The sequence below is a fragment of the Rousettus aegyptiacus genome, unplaced genomic scaffold (genome assembly GCF_014176215.1).
Source record: "Rousettus aegyptiacus isolate mRouAeg1 unplaced genomic scaffold, mRouAeg1.p scaffold_m13_p_13, whole genome shotgun sequence".
In the NCBI taxonomy this organism is placed as follows: Eukaryota; Metazoa; Chordata; class Mammalia; order Chiroptera; family Pteropodidae; genus Rousettus; species Rousettus aegyptiacus.
This window is the reverse complement of record NW_023416288.1, coordinates 77,125,568-77,145,771: the sequence shown is the minus strand read 5'-3', so window position 1 is coordinate 77,145,771 and position 20,204 is coordinate 77,125,568. Positions and strand designations below refer to the sequence as shown.

Here is a 20,204-nt window from a genome sequence, read left to right as displayed (position 1 = left end):
GACGAGATACAGCATCCATTTATGATCAAAACACTTCACAAATTTGGTATAGAAGGAAAGTACCTTACCATAATAAAGGCCATATACGACAAACCCTCAGCCAACATTATACTTAATGGTGAAAAACTAAAAACCTTCCCTCTAAGATCAAAAACAAGACAAGGCTGTCCACCATCGCCACTGTTATTCAATATAACATTGGAGGTTCTAGTGAGTACGATCACACAAGAGAAAGATATAAAAGGCATCCAAATAGGAAACGAAGAAGTCAAACTGTCACTATTTGCAGATGACGTGATTCTCTATATAGAAAACCTTAAAGGCTCCACAAGAACATTACTAGAAACAACAAGCAAATACAGTAAAGTTTCTGGTTACAAAATCAGTTCTCAAAAATCCATAGCATTCCTAACAATGAAGTATCAGAAAAAATAGTGGAAAAAATAATTCCTTTCACAATTCTAACAAAAAGAATAAAATACCTAGGAATACATTTAATGAAACATGTGAAGGACATATATAATGAAAACTACAAGACTCCATCAAAAAAACAAAAGTAGATAAAAAGAAATTGGAAAGATATTCCATGTTCTTGGATTGGAAGAATCAACATAGTTAAAATGACCATAATACCTAAAGGATTATACAGATTTAATGTAATCTCCATAAAAATCCTATAGGCATTTTTTAAAGAAATAGAACAAAAAAAATCGGATTCGTATGGAAGCACAAAAAACTTCGAATTGCCAAAGCCGTCCTGAGAAAAAAGAACGAGGCTGAAAGCATCACTCCGCCCAACTTCAAATTATATTACAAAGTGACAGTAATCAAAACAGCATAGTATTGGTAGCAAAACAGACATATAGACCAGTGGAACAGAATTGAGAGTCCAGAAGTAAACCTATATTTATATGGGCAAATAATTTTAGACAAAACTGTGAAAAAAAATACAGTGGGGAAAGAAAAGCCTCTTCAATAAGTGGTGCTGGGAAAATTGGAAAGCCACATGCAAAAGAACGAAACTAGACTGCTATCTCTTACCATACACCAAAATTAACTCAAAATAGATTAAAGATCTAAGTATAAGACATGAAACAATAAATTGCATAGAAAAAATGTAAGTACTAAACTCATGGACCTTAGTTTTAGAGAGAATTTTATAAATTTGACCTCAAAAGCAAGAGAAATAAAAACAAAAATAAATGACTGGAACTATATCAAACTAAAATCTTCTGCACAGCAAAAGAAACCAACATATAGAGGCAACCAACAGAATAGGATAATATATTTGAAAAAATCCTGAGTAGTTTCTTATAAAAAGATTAAATTTTGTAAGAGAGTGGGAAGGAAGGCTATAGGGGAAAAAAATGAGGTAAAAATTTTTCCTTCTGATATCCTATGTCTGAGCTTTCACTGGCCATTATAAAAATATGCAGTATAGAAGGTTAGAATGTACACTTCACCATAGAAGACATACAGGTGAAAAGATGCTCAACATCATTAGCCATTAGGAAAATGCAAATGAAAACCACAGTAGGACACCACTACATACCTATCGAAATAGCTACATCAAAGACACTGATCACACTAATTGTTGGTGAGGATTTGAAGGAATTGGAGCTCTCAAATTTTGCCTCATGATATTACATGTTATAAAATGTTACAACCACTTAGGAAAACAGTTTGGTGGTTTTTAAAAAACTATCATATAACCCAGCCATGCCATCTCTAGATGCTTGCTTAAGAGAAATTTAAGCATATGTCCATAGAAAGACTATACATGCATGGTCATAGCAATTATCTATTTATATTTGTAATAGCCAAATTATAGTTCATTCATTCCATGGATACCATTACTCAGCAATAAAAAAAATGGCTATTGATACATGCAACAACATAAATTTCAAAATAATGATGCTGAGTGAAAGAAACCATACAAAAAAGAGTATATACTCTGAGTTCATTTATATAAAACTCTAGAAAATGAACACTAACCTCTAGTGACAGAAAGCAGATCAGTGGTTGACTAGGGACATACACGTAGAGGGGCAAAAAGAGGCTGAAGGAGAGGATTATAAAGGGGCATGAGGGAACTTCAGGGCAATGAATATGTTTATTATCTTGATTGTTTTGATGATTTCCCTGGCATACAAATATGTCAAAGTTTATCAAATTTTACACTTTTAAAATATACATGACTGGGGAAAAAAGAATAAAAGTGAGATGATTATCACAATGGTTACAACACAAGCACTTGAGAATATTCACCACTGATTCATATAAAAAAATTTCTTAGCAAACAAGGCAAACCAGTAACTAAACAAGGAAAACCAGTAACAAATAGAAAAATGAAATTTAAAAAATGGTAACATTTATAATAGCATTAACAAATCAACTAGAAATAAATCTAACAAAAATGTACAAAACTTCTATGCTAAATTTATAAAATATTAGGAAATATCAAAGAAGAGTTTAATGGGTTGAAAGACTCAATATTGTAAAGATGTTGATCTTGGTCAAATTGATTAGGGTTAGGATTGTGAAGATGCGGAGCAACCAGAATTCTTAGACACTGATGGTGGGAGTGTAAATTTGTAGAATCACTTTAGAAAACTGGCAGTATCTTGAACATCACATAGAGCTGAACATAAACATTCCACGTAGCTCAGTAATTCCTCTCTCGGGCATATAAACAACAGAAATGAGTATATAGAATTCCCAAAAGACACCTACTAGAATAGTCATAGCAGGACTATTTCTAATACCTAAAAATCCACCAGTAGAATGGATAAATACCCTGTCTATGCAATGGAATGCTAAACATCAACAAGAATGGACAAGCTGTATATAACTTTATGCAACAATATGGGTGAATCTCACAGCATAACAGTGATCAAAAGCCACATACAAAAAAAGTACATACTGTTTGATTCCATGCATAATAAACTCAAAAACAGGGGGAATTAATCCATAACGTCAGAAGTCAGAGACTGGTTACCCCTTGAAAGGGGAAGGGCAGTGAATGCAAAGGGGCACAAGGAGTGTCTAGAGCAAGGTTTCATTTCTTGATTTCTTTGCTAACTTCACTTATTTGTGAACTCATGTGTATGTGTGTTATACTTTAAAAATGTTTACAGAAAAATTAAAAATACTTTTTGCTTCAAAAAAAGTACATGTCAATTATACCTCACTCAATGAACCTGTTTTGTTTTTCTTTTTCTTTTTTCTATCTTATCACTTTTTTTATGGTGACATTGTTTAACAATATCTAGTAAGTTTTATGTGTACAATATAACTGTATTGTATATATATCGTATTGTGTGTTCAGCACTCATTATTAGATTTCTTTCTGTCACCACACATTTGGTCCCTTTTACCCCATCTACCTCCCCCACCTCCGCCCCTACCCTCTGGTAAACACTAGTCTATTGTCCATGTCCATGAGTCTCTGTTTGTCTTGTTTGGTTGCTTTTAGGTTTATATCCCACATATAAGTGATATCATGTGGTTTTCAACTTTTCCTGTCTGGCTGATTTCGCTTAGCATGATTATCTTGAGGTCCATCCATGTTGTTACAAATGGCAGTATGTCATCTCTTCTTATGGCTGAGTAATATTCTATTGTATAAATGTACCACAGCTTCTTTATCCAATCATCTGTCATAGGACATGGTTGCTTCCATGTCCTGCCCACTGAGAATAATGCTGCTACGAACATTGGTATGAAAATATCTTTTCGGATATGGATTTTCAAATCTTTGGGTAGCCAGTATAGAGATTGCTGGGTCATATGGTAGATCAATTCTTAGTTTTTTGAGAAATCTCCATATTGTTTTCCATAGTGGTTGTACCAATGCAGTCTGACCATCAGTCTATGAGGCTTCCTTTTTCCCCTCACCTTCTCCAACACTTGTTATTACTTGTCCTGATAACAGCTTTTCTAATAGATGTCAACAGTACCTCATTGTGGTTTTGATTTGCAGTTCCCTAATAGCTAGCGATGCTGATCATCTTTTTATATGTTTTTTGGCCATTTGTATGTCTTTTTGGGAGAAATGTCTGTTCAGTTTCTCTGCTTATTTTTTAATTGGACCTTTCGGAGTTTTGTTGTTATTGAATTGTATAAGTTCTTTGTATATTTTGGATAGTAGGCCCTTATTGGAGGCATTGCTTGCAAATATCTTTTCCCATACGGATGGTTGGTTGTCTCTTTACCTTGTAGATGGTTCCTTTTGCTGTGCAGAAGATTTTTGGCTTGATGTATCCCCATTCATTTATTTTAGCTTTTACTTTCCTTGCCTTTGAGGTCAAATTCATAAAATCCTCTGTAAGTCCAAGATCCATGAGTTTAGTCCCTATATTTTCTTCTATGCAATTTATTGTTTCAGGTTTCATATTCAGGTCCTTAATTCATTTTGAGTTAGTTTTTGCGTATGGTGAAAGACAACAGCCTAGTTTCATCCTTCGGCAGGTGGCTTTCCAGTTTCCCCAGCACCATTTATTGAAGAGGCTTTCCTTTTCCCAGTGTATGTTTTTGGCTCTTTTGTCAAAATTATTTGCCCATATAAATGTGGGTTTACTTCTGGACTCTCGATTCTGTTTCACTGGACTGTGTATCTATTTTCCTGCCAATAGCATGCCATTTTGATTACTGTCACTTTGCGGTATAGGTTGAAGTCTGGCAGAGTGATTCCTCCAGCCTCATTCTTTTTTCTCAGGATGACTTTGGTGATTCGGGGTCTTTCGTGCTTCCACACAAACCTTAGGATTTTTGGTTCTATTTCTTTAAAAAAAAATGCCGACAGGATTTTGATGAGGCTAGCATTAAATCTGTATAATGCTTTAGGTAATATGGTCATATGTTGATTCTTCCAATCCAAGACACAGAATATCTTTCAATTTCTTTGTATCTTCTTCAATTTCTTTTAATAGGATCTTGTGGTTTTCATTATATAGGCCCTTCACATGTTTCGTTTAATTTATTTCTAGGTACTTTATTCTTTTTGTTGCAATTGCAAAAGGAATTAGTTTTTTCACTTTTTTTCTGACACTTCATTTTTAGAGTATAGGAAAGCTATGGATTTTTGAGCATTGATTTTGTAACCAGAAACTTTACTGTATTTGCTTGTTGTTTCTAGTAATGTTCTTGTGGAGCCTTTAAGGTTTTCTATATAGAGAATCACGTCATCTGCAAATAGTGACAGTTTGACTTCTTCGTTTCCTATTTGGATGCCTTTTATATCTTTCTCTTGTCTGATAGTACTCACTAGAACCTCCAATGTTATATTGAATAACAGTGGCGATGGTGGACAGCCTTGTCTTGTTTTTGATCTTAGAGGGAAGGTTTTTAGTTTTTCACCATTAAGTATAATGTTGGCTGAGGGTTTGTCGTATATGGCCTTTATTATGGTAAGGTACTTTCCTTCTATACCAAATTTGTGAAGTGTTTTGATCATAAATGGATGCTGTATCTCGTCGAAGGCTTTTTCTGTATCTATTAATATGATCATATGATTCTTATTTTTTTAATTTGTTTCATGATGTATCACATTAATAGATTGGCATAGGTTGAACCATCCGTGAGCCCCTGGGATGAAGCCCCCTTGATCGCGGTGTATAATCTTTTTAATATGTTGCTGTATTAGGTTCACTAGCATCTTATTTAGGACTTTTGCACCTGTGTTCCTGGAAAATATTGGTTTGCAGTTTTCTTTTTTTGTGTTATCTTCACCAGGTTTCAGTATCAGGGTAATATTGGCCTCATAAGATGAGTTGGGAAGTATTGCCTCCTCTTCAACTTTTGGAAGGGTTTGAGGAGAAGAGCACACATTGTTTGACAGGTAACTTACTTATTAAGACTATATTTTATTTTGGCTTGAAAAGCCAGGGAAAGATTATCTAGGCCAACTTTGTTGGGAGTTTGCATACAGTGTTTAAATGAGGTTATGTTTTAGTTAGACCTAGATTTTCAAATCTCATTTCTGCCACTTCTTAGCATTGTATTTCTGGTCAAGTGATCTAGCCTCTTTAAATGTTCTCAGCTCTGATATGGGAGAAATTGTTCTTTTTTTGTAAGTTGATATTAGGGTTTAGTGAAGTCACATAGAAAGTGCCTACTCAGTTCCTGGCATTTTGCTCAAGAAATACTTGCTTATTTCATTTTCCACAATCTTCTGGAGCATGTGGTCAAATTAAATATCTTGTTCTGATACAGTCATTTACTATAAAAGAGCATATTTTATCCAGAAGATCAGTGCAGAGAATTCTATTTCATTAGAGAGCTGGTGATTTAATAATTTACTTAGAAATAAGCTGTGATTACTCAGCCATAAGAAGAGATGAAATACTGCCATTTGTGACAATGTGAATAGACCTCAAGATAATCATGCTAAGAGAAATAAGCCAGACTGAAAAAGTAGAAAATCACATGATATCACTTATATGTGGAATATAAACCTAAAAGCAACAAAGGAGCAGGACAAACAAACAGAGGTTCATGGTTGTGGACAATAGACTAGTAGTTTCCAGAGGGTAGGGGGAGAGGGAAGAGGGAAGGTAGACGAGGTAAAGGAGGTCAAATATATGGTGACAGAACTCTAGCTATGGGAGGTGAACACACAGTGTAAATACACACACACACGCACACATATATAATGTATATATACATCATGTGTGTGTGTGTGTGTGTGTATGCCTTACTGTTAAAGTGTACACCTGAAACTTATTAGATTTCATCAACCAATGTCACCATAATAAAGAAGAAAGAAAGAAAGAAAGAAAGAAAGAAAGAAAGGAAGGAAGGAAGGAAGGAAGGAAGGAAGGAAGGAAGGAAGGAAGGAAGGAAGAAAGAAAGAAAGAAAGAAAGAAAGAAAGAAAGAAAGAAAGAAAGAAAGAAAGAAAGAAAGAAAGAAGAAAGAAAGAAGCTGTGGCTTTCATTATAAAACTTATCTGGCATATCTGCAAAGAACTATTATTATTTTCTTATTGGCAAGAAAGCTGATGAAATATAAATGCTTTACAAATATGTACAGAACAATTTACCTTCACGCAATGTCTACACCTGAAGAAATATATAATGCCCTTTCGTGGATGTGGCTCAACATAAAATTTGTCATTTCTCAAGAATTTGAAATATCACCCCAATTCTTATACCCCATGCACTGTATTGTGTTTGGTAATGTTGGTCTGCATTTTTATTTCAGTAGCTGAAGTAACATAGCCCTGTTTTATAATTTGTCAAGTGATTGAAGGAATCAAATGTGTCTGTATTACACCAGTAATGTCACTAATTCCTAGTTTTTAAATAAGAGTGGGTAGTGAGAACTTAACTTGAGGGTAATGTGCTCTGTGGGATGTATATTGTCTGCAAGTTGTTTGTAATATTTATCTGTATAGCCAGAGGAGTAGAGGGACATATTTCAAATTCCCACTGGCAAAGGCTCCCAGTTCTTTTATAAGGATTTGTAAAATTCTATCCCTTTGAATCTTGTCAGCAATCTCTGGATATCCTCTAGGCTTTCTTTCATAATGCTTTCAACACACAAAGCTCAGTGGTCTGGGCAGGGAATGTGTATGTGAGAGTATATACTTGCATGTGTGTGCATGTGCACCTATGTGAAACTGCCTTGATCGAAATGCCAATATTCTGTCACTTTCTGGTCTGAATTTATTCTAGCAAGAAAATGAAAGTATCCCGCTGCATAGTTGAATCTAACTTTTTATTTAGTTGAATCAGCTTAATATAGATCAGTGTTCAGGTTTTCCTTTTTGTTCTTTTCTGTTTTTCTTCTCTAGAGCTTATCATCTGTTGGGTTCAGGGGAAAATTATTTCCACGGAACTGTGACAATTCTCAATGTGGAGAGGAACAGGGATCACATTAAATTTTCAGGGATGGTAGATGTGTGTGGAATTTGCCAAGAGTTTTGTGGTTTAAAAGTATCTACATTTTCTATTTTCAACTTCTTTTGGAACATATAAATCACCAGAGAGGCAAAGTTTTTACTTCCTCTCAAATGGAGAAATAATGGAGGTTGTCCAGCATATAAATTTTTTATTACACCACAGGGGCAAAAACCGTTTACTTTACTATCTTGCTGAAGAGGAGAACAGCACCTAGAGCAGACTTGCTCTTACCATTCTGGAGGCTGGAAGCCCAAGACCAGTGTACTAACATATTTGATTTCTGGTGAAGGCCCTCCTCCAGGTTGTTGACTGGCAGCTTCTTGCTGTGTCCTCACAGAGTGGAAATAGGGCAAGCAGGCTCTCTGGGCCTCTTTTATAAAGTATAGAAGTTGAAAACAGTTTAGTGGGACTGTAATCTGGTGAGTCATGGAGAGAATGAAAGGAGGTGAAGTTGTAGAGGTAGGTGGGGCCAGATCTTGCATAACTGTGTGTGCCCCAATAGGAAGACTGAATTTCATTTGAATGCACAGTAAGTCTCTGAAATATTCTAAACAGAAGAATGACCTGATTTCATTCATGTTTTTAAAATTAATTTGATTTTTTCCAGTTTTATTGAAATATAATAGACAATTAGTTGCTCTTATTTACAATGCACAATTCAGTGAGATTTTTTTTTCAATTATAGGTGGTATACAATAATATGTTAGTTTCAGTTGTACAGCATAGTGATTAGAGATCTATATAACCCACAAAAGTGATCACCCTACTAATTCTATTACCACTCTTCCCCCTTACATATTTATTACATTATTAACTATTTTCCTTATACCAAACTTTATATCTTCATGTCTGTTTTGTAACCATTTGCACTTCTTAATCCTTTTGCCTTTTTTTGCCATCCCCCAACTCCCTCCCATCTAGTAATCCTCAAAATATTCTCTGTATCTATAAGTTTATTTCTGTTTTTATTGTTATTGATTTTGTTCATTAGATTCCATGTGTATGTGAAATCATGTGATACTTGTCTTTCTCTATCTAACTTATTTCATTCAGTGCAATATCCTCTAGGTTCATCAAGGCAATATCTTTTTCCATCCTCTTCCTTTTAATCTGTGTGTGTCTTTTAATCTCGTGGTACTTAAAATTAAAATTTTTAGGAATCTCCATACTGTTTTCCATAGTGGTTGCACCAAATTTACAATACCACCAACAGTGTGCAAGGGTTTCCTCTTCTCCTCATCTTCACCAACACTTGTCATTTCTTGACTTATTGATAGCCATTCTGACAGGTATGAGGTGAGATTATGTTGTGGTTTTAATTTGCATTTCCCTGATGATTAGTGACATTGAACATCTTTTTATATGTCTTTTGATCATCTGTATGTCCTCTTTGGAGAAATGTCTATTCAAATCCTTCACCTATTTTTTAATATAATTTTTTTGGTGTTAAGTCGTGTGTTTTATTTATGTATTTTGGATATTAAACCTTTATCTGATGTATCGTCAGCAAATATATCTCGTATTCAATAGGCTGTCTTTTTGTTTCTGATTTCTTCACTGTGCAAAAACTTTTGTTTATTCTTTTCTTTTCCTTGTTCATGAAGATATAGCCAAAAATATATTGCTAAGAGTGATGTCAAAGAGTTTGTTGCCTATGTTTTATTATAAGAATTTTATGGTTTTATGTCTTGCATTTAAGTCTTTTAATTTTTTTTTTTTAGCAATAAAACATATATAAAAATAAATAAATATATTGCATTGTGTGTTCACTCCCATAGTTAGATTTCTTTCTGTTACCACATTTTTACCCCATCTACCTTCCCCATCCCTCCTACCCTCTGGTAACCACTAGCCTATAGTCCATGTCTATGAGTCTCTGTTTGTTTGTCCTGTTCATTTGTTGCTTTTAGGTTTATATCCCACATATAAGCGATACCATGTGATTTTTCTACTTTTTCAGTGTGGTTTATTTCACTTAGCATGATTATCTCGAAGTCCATCTATGTTGTCACAAATGGGGTATTTCATCTCTTCTTATGGCTGAGTAATATTCCATTGTATATATGCACCACAGCTGCTTTAGCCAATCATCTATCATAGGACACTTCGGTTGTTTCCATGTCCTGGCCACTGTGAATAATGTTTCTATGAACATCAGTATGTAAATATCTTTTTGGAAATGGGTTTTCAAGTCTTTGGGGGTAAATACTCAGTAGAGGGATTGCTGGATCATATGGTAGATCAATTCTTAGTTTTTTGAGAAACCTCCATACTGTTTTCCATAGTGGCTGTACCAATTTGCAGTCCTATCAGCAGTGTATGAGGGCTCCTTTTTCTCTGCATCCTCTCCATTATTTGTTATTACTTGTTCTGTTGATTAGAGCTATTCTAACAGCTGTGAGATAGTATCTTATTGTGGTTTTGATTTGCATTACCCTAATAGCTAGTGATGTTGAGCATCTTTTCATATGTTTGTTAGACATTTGTATGTCTTCTTGGGAGAAGTGTCTGTTCAGATCCTCTGCCCATTTTTAAATTGGAATGTTTGCTTTTTTAGTGTTGAGTTGTATGAATTCTTCATAAAATTTGAATATTAACCCATTATCAGATGAACCGTTGGCGAATGGCTTCTCCAATTTGGATGGTTGTCTCTTTACCTTGTTGATGATTGCTTTTACTGTGCAAAAGTTTTTTAGTTTGATGTAGTCCCATTCATTTATTTTTGCTTTTACTTCTCTTGCCTTCAAAGTCATTAAATTCTGCTCTAATTTTGATTATTTCTTTCCTTCTGCTGACTTTAGGCTTCATTTGTTCTTCTTTTTCTAGTTTTTAAAGATGAAGTGTTAGGTTGTTTATTTGGGCTCATTCTTGTTTTTTGAGCTAGGCCTGTAATAATATGAACTCTTATGTTTGCTTTTCCCATCTCCCAAAAGTTTTGATATGTTATACTATCATTATCATTTGTTCTATGTATCTCTTGATGTCTCTTTTTATTTCTTCCCTGACCCAGTCATTCTTCAGTGGCATGTTGTTTAATCTCCATGTATTTGTGGTTCTTCCTGATTTATTTCTGCAGTCGATCTCTAGTTTCAAAGCATTATGATCAGAGCATATGGTTGGTATGATTTCAACCCTCTTATATTTGTCGATGTTATCTCTGTGTCGCAGTATGTGGTCAATTCTTGGGAATGTTCCATGTGCCCTAGAGAAGGATGTATAAGCAGTTGTTTTGGGATGGAAGCCTCTGTAAATGTCAATTATATCCATTTGGTCTAATGTGTCATTTAAGGATAGTATTTTCTTATTGATTTTCTGTTTGGATGATCTGTCCATATCTGACAGTGGGGTCTTTAGGTCCCCTAATACAATAGTGTTTTGGTCTGTTATTCCCTTTAGTTCTGTTAGTAATTGCTTTACATATTTTGGTGCTCCCTGATTGGGAGAATAGATATTAATAAGTGTTATGTCTTCTTGGTGCAAGATTCCCTTTATCATTATGTAGTGTTCCTCAGTATCTTTCTTTACTTTTTTTGTTTTAAAGTCTATTTTTTCTGATATTAATATCTCTACTCCCACTTTTCTCTTAATGCCATTTGTGTGAAATATCATTTTCCACCTTTTCACATTGAGTCTATATTTTTCTTCAGAACTGAGATGTGTCTCCTGGAGACAGCAAATGGTTGGGATTTTTTTGGTCCATTCTGAAACTCTGTGCCTTTTTATTGCTGAGTCCAGTCCACTTACATTTAGGGTGATTATTGAAATATGAGGTCTTCTTATAGCCATTTTATCTCTTGCTTTCTGGAAGCTCAGTGTTTGCACTGCTTCCTTGTCTTTGTGTTTCTGTTTTCTTTATTTTGGTTGGCTTTGTGGGGTTTGCCTCTAGTTTTTCTTGTTTTATGTTATATACTTCCATTCTGAATCTTTGGTGTGTGATTACCATTATAACTCTGAAAAGGATAGCTGTATCTATACTGTTGTCCATTTTCTTCTGTGTGTGCCTTATCTCCATTCCCTTTTGCAAATTTGTATCTTTGAATCTTCCTCTTTTCACTCATTGTTATCTCAGTTTGTCCCTATATATGGTGAATGTTCATTACTATATTGCTATAGCAATTCTCTTCTTATTATTTAAGCTTGTAATGCCCTATTCTTAGTAAGGATCGGACTCCTCTGCTTCTATTTGTCTGATAGTCACTTTACTCCTAATTATGTTTTTTCTTTTTGTTGTTATTTTATTTTACGTGAGTTGACCCCTTTCAGTATTTCCTTTAGTACAGGCCTCGCAGTGGAGAATTTCCTCAATTTGTGTATGTCTGGAAAGGTCTTAATTTCTCCTTCATATCTAAAGGAGAACTTAGCTGGATACATTATTCTAGGCTGGTAGTTCCTTTCACTTAATAGTTTAAATATTTGATTTCATTTCTTTCTGACTTTTAAGGTCTGTGCTGAGAAGTCCAATAATAATCTAATGGGTTTTCCTTTATATGTTACTGTTTTCTTCTCCCTGGCTGCCCTGAGAATTCTATCTTTGTCGTTGATTTTGGATAACTTTAATACAATGTGTCTTGGAGAAGGCCTTTTTAGGTTGAAACAATTGGGTGTTCTGTTGACTTCTTGAATTCTAAGCTCAAGCTCATTCCTTAGATTTGGGAAATTCTCATCAACTATTAGTCTGAAAATGCTTTCTAATCCCTGCTCCTTTTCTTCCCCTTTGAGAATGCTCATTATACTTATTTTTCCTTTTCTGATGGTGTCAGTTAGTTCTTTTATTTCTCTTTCATGATTTTTCATTTTTTGATTTCTTTCTTCTTCCTTCTGATTTATTTCTATATTTCTATCTTTGATATCACTGATCCTTGCCTTCATTTGGTTGACTCTATTTCCCAAGCTTGCTATTTCATTCTTCATCTTCTTTAATGTGTTCTTCACTTCTAGTTATATTTGGTTCTATTTAAGAGTTTCAGTCTCATTGCTAAAACACTCATTCTGCTCATCTAGTTGTTTTTTCAATTCCTGGAATTGTTGAAATGACTCATTTTGAATATCACAGAGTTTTTTTTAGAAGTACCATCTTGACTTCTCTGTCATTTAAGTCACATATTTCTATGTTGGTAAGCTTATTTTCTGGAGATTTTTCTCTTTCTTTCTGTGCTGCCTTTTTGCCTTGGTTGTTCATGGTGTTTAATGGACTGCTTCCCTGCTTGGGCATTAATGGAAGTGTATTCTGTTCCTCCCCCCCCCCCCCTCAGAAAAAAGATTTATTATTTAAAAGTCTCTCTTTAGCCTCTTGCAAAGAAGGTGTTTTTCTTTTGGTTTCCAGTAGGTGGTGTCTAAGTCTCTTGGATCCCTGCTTTATAGTATATAAAGTCTTAATAATGCCTTTTTTTTTCTTATAGGTATTCAATCATACTCACTACCCTCAGTCTCAGTCTCTGTCAGTGTTAGTGACAGTTTTGGTAGCATTTGCTCAGATTCTCCTGGGTCTCTGCTGTGCTCAGACTCCAAGGATGTGGGGGGAGGAGTCCTCTGTGATGGGGAATGGCGCTTGTGGATCGGCCTTGCATTTTGCAACTGTGGCTGGTAATAATCAACTGTGTTTCTCTGCCATCCCTGCTTCTCTGCCATCTCCACTTCTCTGTTTTCTGCTGTGATCCCTGGGCACAGCTGCTACTTGGAGCTCACAGCTTTCTCAGGTAGGGTTGTTCAGGTAACCCGTCAAAGCTTCTCTTCTCCCCCTCCTCCTGCAGTGAGATCCAACTGTGAGAGGTAGCTTCTTTTTTTCTTTTATTCTACTTCCAGACTTCCACATTTCTGACCTGTGGTAGCTCTTATTTGCAGATCCCCTACTCAGATGTGCTTGTGTGCAGGTTGGGAGTTGTTGGTTTTTTAAAAGTTTTTAAAAATTATTTTCATTTTTTATCTTTTTTTTAGTTTTAGTTGATCATCTTAATTTTATTTCAATGGGAGAGATCTGGGGACATCTCTCTTTGCCATGCTTCTGATATCACTGTCTTGCAACCTATTTCTAAATGTCAATTTTGTATCCTGCTACTTTACTGAATTTATTCATCAGTTCTAATAGTTTTTTTGGTAGAATCTGTAGATTCTCAATATATAGAATCACATTGTTTGCCAATAATGGTAGTATCACTTTTTAATTTCCAATTCAGATGACTTTTATTTCTTTTTCTTGTCTGATTCCTGTGATAGGATTTCCAATATTATGTTGAGTAGAATTGAAAGTGCACATTTTTGTCTTTTCCCTGATCTTAAAGAAAAAGCTTTCAGCTTTTCACTGTTGAACATGATGTTAGCTGTGATTTTGTCATATATGACCTTTATTATGTTGAAGTACATTCCCTCATCTCCTCTTTCCTGAGAGTTTTTATCATGCATAGATGCTGGATTCTGTCCAATGCTTTTTCTGCATCTATTGATATGATTGCATGATTTTTATTTTTCATTTTGTTTAAATGGTGTATCATGTTAATTGATTTGTTACATCAAACTAACCTTGCATTCCAGGAATAAATCCCTCTTGATCATGATGAATAATCTTTTTAATGTATTGTTAAATTTCATTTACTAATATTTTCCCCCAAGCTTTATTGAAATATAATAGACAATTGTGCTCACATTTACATTGTACAATTTATTGAGATTTTTTTTTTCAATTGTTGTTGGCATACAATAATATATTAGTTTCAGTTGTAGAGCAGAGTGATTGGAGCTCAAGTGATAACCCCCCTCAATCTAGTACCTACTTCCTCCTTACATATTTATTACAACATTGTTGACTATTTTCCTTTTGGTAACTTTATATTTCCATGACTATATGGTAACTATCCATTTGTATTTCTTAATCCCTTTGCCCCCCCCTTTGTCATCTCCCCAACCCCCTATCTGCCTAATAGCTCTCAAAATATTCTCTAGATCTATGAATTTGTTTCAGTTTTTTTATTATCGTTTATTTGTTCTTTAGATTCTGCATGTACCTGAAATCACGTGGTATTTGTCCTTCTCTATCTGACTTATTTCATCTAGTAGAATACCCTCTAGGTCCTTCAAGGTAGTATCTTTTTCCATTCCCCTTCCTTTTAGTTTGTGTGAGTCTTTTATGTGCATCTCTTGTAGGCAGCATATGTAGTGGGTTTTTTTTTTCCCTTATGCATTCAGCCACCCTATCTTTTGGCTGGAACACTTAATTCTCTTCTATTTTAGGTAGTCGTTGATAGATATGTAGTTAATATCAGTTTTTATTCATGATTTGATACATGGTTTTTCTTCTTAAAGAAGTCCCTCGAACATTTTCTATAATACTAGTTTGGTGCTGATGAATTCCTTTCGCTTATTTTTGTCTGGGAAGCTCTTCGTCCTTCAGTTCTAAACAATAGCTTTGCTGGTTAAAGTATTCTTGGTTGTAGATCCTGGAGTTTTATCACATCCAATACCCTTTGCCCCTTATATATCTGCAGCCAAGATAGCCCTCCTGATTCTTGATCACCACACAAGGATGTAAGATTGAGCAGTTTTGTGTATCTGCCCCTCCTGTAATTTTGAGGTGACTCGTTATTTGAGATGACCTAGTTGTAGAGCTTCTGTTCAGCCATATCTCTTGTGACTTTGGGTACTGGTTGCTCTGTGGTTTTGTTATAATTTTGGTGTGGTTTCTACATTCTATGCCAGCTGGATCCACCTTACAGTGTTTTGAACTCTTCATCTGGTAGATTATCTCCATTTTGTTTAGTTCTTTTTCTGGAGTTTCCTGTCCTCTCATTTGGGACAAGTAGAATTATATCTTCATTTTGGCTGCCTCCTTGTGTGTTTTCTTCCTTCTATTTATTAGTTAGATCTACTATGTCCCCTTGCCTTGACAGAGTGACCTAATGTGGAAGGCGTCCCATGGGACCCAGTAGTATAGTCCCCTAGTCACTTGAGTTCGGTGCTCCAGGGGTGTCTCCTGTGTAGGTGGTGTGTACCCAATTGTAGTTCAGCCTCAATTGCCATTGGCACGTCAATAGGTGGGGTTGATCCTCCAGCTGAATGACTGTTAGGGCTATCTGTGATGATAGTGGGTGAGCTGTAGTGTGGGGGCTGACCTCATTGAATAGTTTGTTTTAGCGGGGCTCTGGTGCCAGTCGAGTCTGTCGTTGAGTTATGTTATTTGTGAAGGTTGTTGGGCGATGCTTTGGTGTGGTCTGAAGCCAGCCACCAGGTGTATTCGTTTTAGAGCCTCTTGGATGGTGCTTTGGTGCAGGCCAAGGTTAGCCACCACTTGTGCTGTTCTTGAGGCTTGTTAATAGGAATTACAAAGTGCCACTTGTGCTAGGCTTGGAGGTGCCTGGGAGAGGTATGCTGTGAAGCAAGGTCATCTGCAACTTGTGCCAGGCTTGGTATCCTTTGGTGGGCACTGCGATGTGCATTGTGCATTGAGGCAAGCTACCATGAAGCTAATCAATTCTGCTCCTTTTGGTGTGTCCCTAATGCTTTCAAGATGCTGCCCCAGCACTGAAGCTCAGAGCAAATGAGTCTGTGAGTGAGGGAGTGTGCATGCTGGCCCTTTAAGAGGAAGCCTGGGTCTCCAGCAGACCTCCTCTCACTCACCTGCAATCCCCACTGGTTTTCAAAGCCAGATGTAATGGGGATGCCCCTTCCAGGCACCACGCCCACTTCTACTCCTCTACATAAGGTAAGGAGTAGCACTCTTTTAACTCTTAAAAGTTTGTACAGTGAGAATTTATATACCAGGCACCTGGTTTTGCATGATAGCACAGTATATATAAAAAGTATAACATGTTGGGTGAATCAAATTAAAGATACGTATGACGAGATAAATTTAGTGTTTCATAAAATCATTTTTGGGAAAGGAGAACTCATTAGGTTGTAAAAATGAATCATAGTGAGAACAGAGTCCCATTGGCAGAGCATCACTCACTGCAGAGTAATTCTGCTGTTGTCGTGGGGCTTTGCATGGAGGCTGGATTGATGATGATCCCTTTTTTATTGAGATTTTGGGATCACATCTCACTTATGTTTATACCTGCCAGATGGCAGAACCTTATTTATCATTGTATTTCTTAGTCATTTCTTGATCTCTGAGGCTCGAGTGCATAGACACTGAAGTGGTACAGTAAGTATGCCTATGAAATGCATCAGTAAACTCTAAGAGAAAAAGCCAATGCAGAAGGCAAAAGCTTATTCCACAGGATAACAGAGATGGAGCTACGAAGAAGAAAGATGGATGTTCAATATCAGAAAAAATACCCTGGCCATTTGACTCTCAGAATTGCTTCTCAAGGGAAGCTGTGAAAATCCCACTGCTTGAGGCATTTGAGAATAGATTGGATGAAGTACTGGAGATTATCATGCGGGGAGTCAAATGTACTCTGGTCCTGGGAATGAACCAAAATAGCCACAGAAACCACAAAATGGTCTTTTGTGGTCATGATTCTGGGAGTCCAGTCAGCTCTTGTTAATTGAATCTTTTGCTATAACCAATGTAAATTTCTCCAGGCTGAATGGAAGAATCACACTTAGAATTTGAGACTTAGTGGACCTGCATGTGCATGGTCTGGCATCTGTCTTACACTTTGCAGTAGTTGATGGTATGATCCCATCCACTTCCTTCCCACACTTCCCCTCTCTTCCCTTCTTCTTTCTCCTCACCTCTTTCTCCCCTCACTTCCTCTTCCTTGTTCTCCCTTCCTCCCCTTGCCTCCCCTTACTTACTCTTTTACAAATAAAGGGAACAGATATGGGGTTGTAAAGGCTTAGAAAGAATTCCTCTGAGAATGAATCATCATGGTGTTCCTGTTGAAAATTTGCTTTCTGCTGCATTGCATTGCATTGTAGTTTGGCATTTGGAGAATAAGGATTTAAGCCCACCAGAGTCAATATGAGATATGGGAATTAATGAGGTTTGCTGGCCATTCCACAGAGGACAAGCCCTGCAAAGCCTATAGTGTTGCCATTAAAATCTTCTCTCTGCTCCTACCCCAGAGATCTGCTGGGGGTTCTGGGTCTAATCTGTTTTAAAGTTATTGTTAATGATTTGATGCAAGGGGAGGGCTGGGGGGAAGTGGGGAGGAGGGAGGAGGAAAGTTCAATTTCTTATCCGAAGAAATCCAAAACACTAATTCGAAAAGATGTATGCACCCTTATGTTTATTTCAGCATTATTTACAATAGCCAAGATAAGGAAGCAACCTAAGTGTTTATTGACAGACAATTGGATAAAGAAATGATGGTACATATATACAATGGAATATTACTCAGCCATAAAAAATAATGAAAATTTTACCATTTGCATCAACATGGATAGACCTGAAAGGTATTATGCTAAGTGGAATAAGTCAGACACACAAAGACAAATACTATATGATCCCATTTATATGTGGAATCTAAGGAACAAAATAGATAAACAAAGATTCCTAGATGCCCAGAACAAGCTAATGGTTGCCAGATGGGAAGGGAGTAGAGGGTGGGATGAAAAAGGTGAAGGCATTAAGTACAGATTGGTAGTTATGAAAAGTCATGGGAATGTAAAGTACAGCATAGGGAATATAGTCAATAATGTGGATGAGTATGTATAGTGCCAGGTGGGTACTAGACTAGTCAGGGGGATCACTTTGTAAATTATAAATGTCTAACCACTATGCAGTACACTTGAAACTAATATAACGCTGAATGTTAAATATAATTTAAAAAGTTAAAAAAATTTAAAAAGGTAAATGAAAGGTGAAGGGAAATAAGAGGTTCAAATTTTCAGTTATAAAATAAATGAGCCATGGGGATTTAATGTACAGCATAGGGACTATATCAGTAATATTATGATAGCATTTTATAGTATTAGATGGTTGCTGGACTTATGGTGATCATTTCTTTAGGTATATAAATGTTGAATTACTGTATTGTACACCTGAAACTAATACAATATTGTATGTCAGCTACATTTAATAACATTCTTTAAAAAAGAATTTAGAATTACTTAAAATTGAAAAAAATTAAACTTAGACTGAATTACGTTTCATGTTTATGAGTTCATAAATATCAAATAAAGACAAATGGATCACCAGAAAAAAATGTATTTAAGGAAAGCCTCTGAAGCTTGACCTGGGGCCAGTTACTGATATGGTCTCAGAACTGTGTCTGAGGCAAGACAGGGCCCCAGCAAGTCGAAAGTCTGAGAGGCATTTTCGCACAGAAATAGAACAAATAATCCTAAAATTTATATGGAACCATCAAAGACCCCAAAAAGCCACCTTGAAAGGGCAAAAACAAGGCTGGAGGCATTACACTCCCTGATTTCAAACTGTATTACAAAACTATAATAATCCAAAAAGTATGGTATTATCACAAACACAGACACATAGGTTTGGAACAGAATAGAGAGTCCAGAAACAAACCCACACATATATGATCAATTAATTTACCACAAAGCAACCAAGAATATAAAATGAGGGAAAAGACAGTCTCTTCAACAAGTGGCACTGAGAAAATAGAACAGCTATGTGAAAAAGAATGAAACTGGAACACTATCTTACGCCAAACACAAAAATTAACTCAAAATGACCAAAGACTTGAATGCAAGACCTGAAACCATAAAACTTTTAGAAGAAAACATTGGATTAAGCTTTTTTTTTTTTTTTTTTTTTTAAACACCTACAGCACCTGGTATTCCTAGGTGGTCTCCCATCCAAATACTAACCAGGAGCGACCCTGCTTAGCTTCTGAGATCAGACGAGATCAGGCACATTCAGGGTGGCATGACTGTAAATGGATTAAAAGTCATTAACATTGATCTTGGTGATAATTTTTTTTTGAATTTGACACCAAAAACAAAGGCAACAAAAGCAAAAATGAACAAGTGAGATTAACATCAAATTAAAAGGCTTCTGAATAGCAAAAGAAACCATCAACAAAATAAAAAGGCAACCTACTGAATGAGAGAAAAATTTTGCAATTCATATAAGGGGTTATTATCTAAAACATATAAAGAACTCCTACAACTTAATAGCAAAACAAAAATAAAAACAAAAACAAAAAACAAAAACCAAGCAATCTGATTAAAAAATGGACAGAAGATCTGAATAGATGTTTTTCCAGAGAGGACATACAGGTGGCCAACAGATCCATAAAAAGGTGCTCAACATCACTAATTATCAGGGAAATGCAATGAAGACCATAATAAACTATTACCTCACACCTGTTGTCAAATGGCTATCATCGAAAAGACAAGAAATAAGTATTGGTGAGGATGTGGAGGAAAGGGAAGCTTTGTGCACTTTCGATGGAAATGTA

General features: G+C 35.8%; 1 pseudogene; it reads right to left on the bottom strand.

Moving 5' to 3' along the window:
- Nucleotides 1–19,562: 19,562 nt before the first annotated feature.
- On the bottom strand, nt 19,563–19,681 carry LOC118610890 (annotated as a pseudogene).
- Between the last annotated feature and the right edge of the window lie 523 nt (nt 19,682–20,204).